Below are 8,156 nucleotides of genomic sequence, written 5' to 3' on the forward strand. Positions count from 1 at the left end.
CCCCAAGTCTCTTTCTTCCATAGTGCTAGCCAGCGTAGCACTGCCGAGCCTATAAGGATGCTGCGGGTTTTTCTTCCCAAGGTGGAGAACCTTGCATTTATCGGCGTTGAACACCATCAGATTCTCGTCCGCCCACTTGCTGAGCCTGTCCAGGTCAGCCTGGATCACCCTCCTGTCCTCAGGTGTGGACGCTTTACCCCAAAGTTTGGTGTCATCGGCAAACTTAGCCAGTCCGCTTTTGATACCAATGCCCACATCATTAATGAAGATGTTGAATAGTATGGGCCCAAGGAGAGAGCCTTGAGGGACCCCACTGGTCACAATGTACCACGATGATTGACTTCCATCAACCACCACCCTCTGCGTCCGATCATGGAGCCAATTCCCCAGCCAGCAGATAGTGGTGAAGCCGAGGCCGCAGTTATCCAGTTTTGCTAAGAGGTGATCATGGGATACCAGATCAAAGGCTTTTTTAAAATCAAGATATATGACATCAATCTCTTCTCCCATGTCCAGATGATAGGCCACCTGGTCGTAAAAGGAAATAAGATTGGTCAAGCAAGACCTACCTGCAACAAACCTGTGTTGGCTATCCCTCAGGATGTTGTCATTGGCCAGCCTGTTAAGAATGGCCTCTTTGATAATCTTTTCTAAGACCTTCCCCAGGATAGAGGTCAGGCTGATGGGCCTGTAGTTTGCCAGATCCACTTTCCTCCCTTTCTTGAAGATAGGCACCACATTGGCCTTCTTCCAATCTTCGGGCACTACACCAGAGCACCAGGAGTTCTCGAAGATCCATGCCAGGGGCTGAGCTATGATGCTCACCAGCTCCTTGAGTACCCTGGGGTGTAAACTGTCAGGGCCGGCTGACTTGGCGCATGGTGACCAGTAGTGTCTCCCAGGGCTCCATTCTTGGGCCTGTACTCTTCAATGTATTTATAAACAATATGGACTCTGGTGTCAGAAGCAGATAGACTAAGTTCTCTGATGACACCGAACTATGGGGAAGTATGGTCACCCTAGAGGATAGGCTGCAATCCAGGCTGAACTTGACAGGCTTACAAGGTGGGCAGATCAAAACCTGATGGCATTCAACACTGAGAAATGCAAGGTGCTCCACCTTGGGAGAAAAACTCACACCACACTGATGGTCTTCGCAGTGCTACACTCACTAGCACCATGACTGAAAGAGACTTGGGGGTCATGATTGACCACAAGATGAACATGAGCCACCAATGCGATGCCACAGCTGGTAAAGCACACAAAACTCTGGCTTGCATCTACCGATGCATCTCAAGGAAGACCCAGGAAGTCATCCTCCCACTTTACTCAGCCTTGGTGAGGCCGCAGCTGGAGTACTGCATCCAATTCTGGGCTCCACAATTCAGAAAGGATGCAGAGAAGCTTGAAAGAGTCCAGAGGAGAGCCATGCAAATTATTAGAGAACAAGAGAATAGGCCTTGTGAGGCGAGGCTGAGAGCCATGGGATTCTTCAGCCTGGAAAAGCGTAGGCTCGGGGGTGACTTGGTGGCAGCCTTTAAGTACATAAGGGGTGTGGATCAGGAACTGGGAGAACGTCTTTTCACCAGGGCACCTCCAAGGGAAGACAAAGTCCAGCAGTCAGAAACTCCTGGAAGACCACTTTAGGCTAGACATAAGGAAAAGCTTCTTTTCTGTCCAAGTCCCCAGGGCCTGGAACAGACTCCCCCCAGAGATGGTGCAGGCACCTACTCTGGATACTTTCAAAAAAACACCTGGATGCCTATCTTGCTGGGATCATTTGACCCGCTGACTTCCAACCCTTTGGGCAGGGGGCTGGACCTGTTGATCTTGCAAGGTCCTTTTCAGCCCTAATGTCTATGAAATCTGTGATAGCAGGGACTGGAACCAAAACCTTTCCCATTTTCTCAGCCCTAACTCTAGGCTACAAACTAATGTTGCCCTTGCTTGTATGCCTTGTGGCTCCATTGTCCTTGCATTCTTGCTGTATAGTGATTCAACTTTACCAGGAGAGGTTGCCTATGTCCAGACTAACCTACAGCCTAGTTTCCAGATGCAAATGGAGCTAGGCACAGCTGCTCATACTAGGGCAGTTCAGGGCACATATAGAAGGTAGGATTGCAGGAGTCTAGGGAGCTTTCACATCCAAAACCAAAACACCAGGTGAGCTGTGAGTGCTTCCAAGGCTGGGCATCAAGGTGAATAAAGGTTTTAAGTGGTTGTAATTTCAGTGTTAGGTCCATAAAGTCTTCCAGAGTTCTGTTATAGAGGGCTAACTCCTTTTTTGGATCTGGCCCAAAGTGACCTGTCTCAGGCCACAGAAGCAGTCAGATGAGTACTGTCTTTAGAATTCAACGGTCTCCTAAGCTGGGCAGACAATTAACCTGGCCTTTGTATAACCAGTTATATTCTGATTTACAAATATCATATGTGGCATATCTGTCCTTTCTGATGTCCAGTTAATTCTGGTAAAAAGTGTATCCCAGTATAGCATATGCATTTGTTTTCACTGGACACCTCTGAACAGGAAATTTAGGTAGAGCAGAGCCCATAAACTGTGGGCTTTACTATGTGAAAATTCTTTAAGTTTTCTTTGCAAAACTAATGGGACTTAACTCTAGGAGGAACAAAGAGGCCTGAGGAGAGCTGTAGCTGTTTCCCAGAGGATATTAAATGGTTATAATGAACTCTTATAATTGCTCCTGTATATTTGTATTAAAGCCTCAGGACAGATTCTACAGAAAGATAGCTCATACTGCATTTTCATTAGCTATTGGATTAGGGCTTCAATTCTTAAATATTACTTATGTTTGTATTTGTACTGGAAAACAATAGGGATACTTCATGTTGAAGCACAGCAATTCAGGAGGTTTATATTTCTTATTGTATTCAAAGACCTGTGGGTGCCAGCTGTCACTGGTACTGCCGTTGTACCATGATCCCCCAGCTAGCTTATGAATTGTTGATTAGATTGCCTTTTGAATCAGTTGATTACCATGAATAATAGGCCAAAAAGGCTGTCAGCATTTTGACTTTAACTATAACTGTTACAATTAATTATGGGTTTAATTAGCATATATGTCTAGCAGCAGAGAATATAATACTTCATGGTTAACAGATGACCCTGCAGCTGTAACATAAAGTGTGATACAGGTTTGTGATACAGATAGTTATTAATAAATTGCTTCTATTGTTTGAGGTCCTTATTTATACAAATTAGCAGGTACTTCATAATCAACTTAAACTGTATAATTTATAATAATTGATTTCATTTTGACTGACCACCAGTCGGCTTCCTACATGCCCTCAGAAGAAAAATAGCCCTATTAGGATAAGTTTAATCCTAAACATAGCTAATGAATCCTATTACTTTAAGGTCATATTTGAAGCTTTTGTTAATTGTCAGAACCATTTTAAATTGATTAGAGTTAAATTAAATCAATGTAATGTTTAGAAAAACAATATTTCTAATGGATGAGGCCAAGCTGACCTCGAATAAACATATTTATCAACCGATTTCAGTGAATGAGAAGGCTAGCAGCTGGGCTCATAATTCACAATTGTCTATAATATGGGAAATGTCACTATCTAGGCAATTAATTATGTCAGGTAATAAATCTGTTGCTCACAGTCAAGCATTTGCTAGTTGGGGTGACATACCCCACAGCAAATTTATGATACTTGGAGACCCCCCTCCCCCCCACCAAACTGTATAGTTAACAGAGTTAATACACACAACTTTACAATGATGGTCCTGAGAACCATATTGTGTTTTCATAACCGGTAATCAACAGCAGGATGCAACTAAGTGCACTGTCTTACTACAAGTAAAACACATCTTTATCTAAAAGTTTTGAAAGAATACTATATTGAACAAGTTCTACCAATTGGTGTAGTACCTCTTCCTCAGACAGGCAAGGTCAGCAGTAATTGGCTGTCCCTAAGAGGTCAGAAGTAGGACTATGATTATTAGGTAACCTGGCTGGGATAGATTATGAAGTGGCAGAATTTTATGAAGGTGCAAAAAGATTGTTTTACATAAGACTAAGAAGGATTGTGGAAAATTCGGGAAGGATTTAACAACCTGTTAATGCTAATATGGTAATGCACTGATGAATTTCTGGTGGCAGATAAAATTAACTGAAGAAAAATGAAGGGTAAGAGATATGTGTTGGAAGAGCAATGTAAAGCGCTCAGTAATACTGATTCAGTCCAGAGTAACTTCAGTGAATCAGAAAAAGATTTAAATTACTGTGAATAGTTTTACATTGTCTCTATAGTCAGTATTGGTGTATGAAAAAAGGTTAGAAAAAGAATGCAAAAAATATAATGATAGTATAGATATTGGTGAGAATTCATCACCTGTTTACTATACCATGGTCACTTTGGGTCATCTTATCTCATACAGGCCATAATAGAAATCGAAGTGGTCCATCAAGAATGATTAGAAGCAACAGGATGATCCATTTGAGGGCAGATTGAAATAAAAGGACTATAAGGGTCTGGTCCAAAGCCAATAGTCAGAAGACTGGATCAGGCCCTAAAGATTCATACTAATCACTAGAATTAGACTTAGCCATGATATTACTTTGCAATCTGAGACTGTTTAGATCAAACATATGTTGTAGTCATACCTTAAAATAGCCATGAAAATGTGATATATCTCATAATTGCAAGCTAAAGACATAAGTGTAATAAAAACATTAGCTGAATAAGGGCCTTTCAGCAACAATATGTAAAAATTATGCATTCAGCTATGGAAAGAAAAGAATCCAAGTGCCCAAAAAGACTCAGTAAGAGGCATTAATTAGCTTCCTCTGGCAGCCCATAAAAGCCAAGGGTTTAGGAATGTGGGAATACAGGAATTTCTATAATGAAACAGATCCATGTGCATGTTGTCCAATGTTCTTGTGGCAAACCTCAGTTGCTTCAGAGGAAGCACCCCAAACTAGGCAGATGTAGGATACCCTGCTCTGCATGTTAAATCTCATCCTCATCTGTAAGTCTGAGACTGCATGAGATTCATCCCTGAAGCCAGAGGTTAATGTTAACAGCCTTTAACAACATGCTTGTGCACTTGGGTCTTTGACTGAATAGATATAAAGTGGGAGGAGCATTTGGTCACAAATGAATGACAGATACAGATTTAATGGCAGCAAATTAATTTATGTGAAGTTATTTATCACTGTTACAATGATTTGGTTTTAGTGATGAGGTCCTTGGATACGATACTATGGATAGAATTGAAACATTTATAAATAGAAATTCATGCACACAGCCAAGTTTACACTTGAACACCTTGGAAGTGTTAGAAATGTGAGCGTTCTGGCCCAGAAGGTACATGGAGTTGGAATATCAGCTCTTTAGTAATCTTTACCTGTAGAGGTAAAAAACAGTCTGGTGTCAGGTGATGGCAAACCAGGTATAAGAAACACAGGCACCAAACCACACCCTTAGTATCCAGTAAAATTAATGGGCATTTGATGTCCAAAGCTCCTACACAGTTTTGACAAACCAGCCAACTATGCTGGTCAAGAAGACATGCATTAAACTGAGACCATCCCACCAAAACTGCACAAGTTTCACAGTGAAACCATACAACACACAGACCTCCTGGGTTTAATTATAAAGTGGAATCAAGGCACCTATTAAGTTTGGTAAAGTTTGCAAATAATCTGAGTTGTTTTGACACAACATGAGAAGATACAGTTTGTCAAAATCATTGACAATGCATATTCATTGACATTGAGAAATCTTGGGGAGAAACTAATTTGTCTTTGACAGCATTTTGCTTTGAGATTTTTGGTTTTGCTCAAATGCAAAAAATCACTATGAAATATAGAGGTTAAATGTATCTTTCAAAACTCAAAGATGCTAATGTACATACTGCCACCACATAAAACTGTTGGGTCTTGCATAGCATTTCCTAGAGCTAGCCAATAAAGTACAATTGCCCCCTACAACAGCAGCTAGGGACATGGAAAATCATTCATACATCAGTCACACAAATGCTAGTGCCAATATGGAAAAAAATTAGCAACATGTTCTTTGAGATTCTAGTTACTTTCCCTTATAGACAGTCATGCAATCTTGTGTTAAGCAAAATCCCTCAAATAGGCTTATTTTCCTTTATTTCCTTGCTTAATCCTGTGGAATTTCAGTAACCTAAAGGATACAGAAGATAAGGGTCTTGTTACACCTAATGCTGTAAGCTGCATAAATGTTGATTGGCTTAGTGATAGCTTGGACTTTAGAGCAGTCACATCTTCAGTCTAGAAACCTTCTCTGACTGGCCCCTTACCTGCACATCTGTGACTTGCCACTAGAGGGCTGGTGAGCAAAGAGGCCCCTTCCAGCCCTACTTCCCTATGCTTCACCTGTCCCTTGTCCACCACAGCAGCAGTGTTCTAGACTGCGGGGAGGGGAGGGAGGTGGCAGGGTCCCCCGAGAGTGGCTGAGTGACTTGGTGAGGGACTGCACAGGGAGGTCAACAGAGCCTGCAAGTGAGGAGCCCTAGATTCCAGCTGCCTCAGGTGGGGGGAAGGAAACCATCCTGTGGGAGGATCATGGGATTGGGTCCCAGAAAAGTAAGTTGTGGGGTGGGGGAGAGTGCATTTCCCCATGCTGGGGGGAGGGCCTATGATCACAGCTGCCTGGGTGCCCACTCCACACCCAGTGCCTGGGAAATCCCATGCCCAACTCCCATGTAAAACCCAAACCACAAAGAACAAGAAGTTTGAGGGAGGCAGAGGTGCTGCCTGGCACTGGGACTTGGATCTCCCCACCCTTCCTAGCCCTACCTCTCCCCCAATCCCAGCCCAGCCTGAGCCTTGGGGCTATCCTGTCTGCAGAGACCCCTGCCAAGCCTGCTCCCTCCACCTCTGCCTCTGTCCAGGGCCTCTGGGCTGCATCAGTGCCTTAACAAGGGTTTCCACTTTCATTTGCTTGTAGCCAAAAACAACACTGGCTCCATAAGCCTATGGCACCAGGACCCTCATGCTGGCTCCTGCCTGGTCCAAACCCCCTTCCTAATATGTGGTGATCAGCACAACTGATGGGCTGTCCAGCGCTGGCACTCAGCTACTTCTGTCCCAGTGTTCAGCTCTTAACGTGATACCTAGGGTCAGGGATTGCTGCCTGGGATTGCTTCCCTGCACTAAGGACGCTCATTTTTTTGGAATTGACCTGGACCTGTCATGACCCAAAGGGAGATCTGACATTAACCTAAGGGAGGGGAGAAAGAAAGCAGCAGCAGCAGGATGATTTCTTGTTTATTTCTCCCTTTCCCAGCTCCCTCCTCCCAGACCCTCTCCTGCATGGAGATTCCTCGCCCTTCACCAAAAGAATTACACCTACTTTTGGCTACTTTTGGCATAGGATGAAAAAACCCATCACATGGGAAATAATGTTAGCAGAAGCATCCAAGAGTCTAAGACCCCACTGAACAGGAGGGTTTGGGAGGGGCCACTGCATCCTGGGATGCTGAAGGACTCAACCTGGGTTAAACAGCTATGGGAAGTTGTGGTGGGCCAGTAGGGGGTGCTCCTGCATTAAGCCACCCACCTCACTGCACATGACCACCTACCAGACTCCAAGTGCCTCCCTGGGTTGCCTCACGTCTGGCTGACCCCCTTCTTGGAGCACACCTGCAAGCCTGGGGTCACCGCTGCCACCACCAGGAGTCTCAGTCTGTCTGCAGCTCTGTGTACCCTGGGATACACAGGCCTTGTAGACACACCCTGGGATACACAGGCCTTGTAGACCTTGAGGATGCTTGATCCACTGCAAGAACTTAGGGTGCTTCCCTTGACATGAAGCACAAATAGTAGCCTCCCTTAGTCAGCCAGATCAAGGGGACACAAAGGCACGCCCCTTTCCCTCTTCCACTGAATCCATCATGCTAGGTACAGTGGAGAACTTTATTGGTTACAGAGAGGAGGTTTGGGGGAGGATTCAGGATAAGAAGGAATCACAGAATAACTTTAGAGCAAACAGTTAGGAAACAGTCAGTTAGCAAACAGCTAGGTAGTCACTGAATATGCATCTGCTGTACTGCAAGCTATATATCTAGATAGGTTTGAAGTAGCTTACTTACAAGTATCATCCAGAGGCGGGTTGAGCTTTCCTCTGGAGGTAGCCAGTTCAATGTGTGTCCA

Source organism: Alligator sinensis, unplaced genomic scaffold, assembly GCF_000455745.1.
Source record: "Alligator sinensis unplaced genomic scaffold, ASM45574v1 scaffold173_3, whole genome shotgun sequence".
NCBI lineage: Eukaryota > Metazoa > Chordata > Crocodylia > Alligatoridae > Alligator > Alligator sinensis.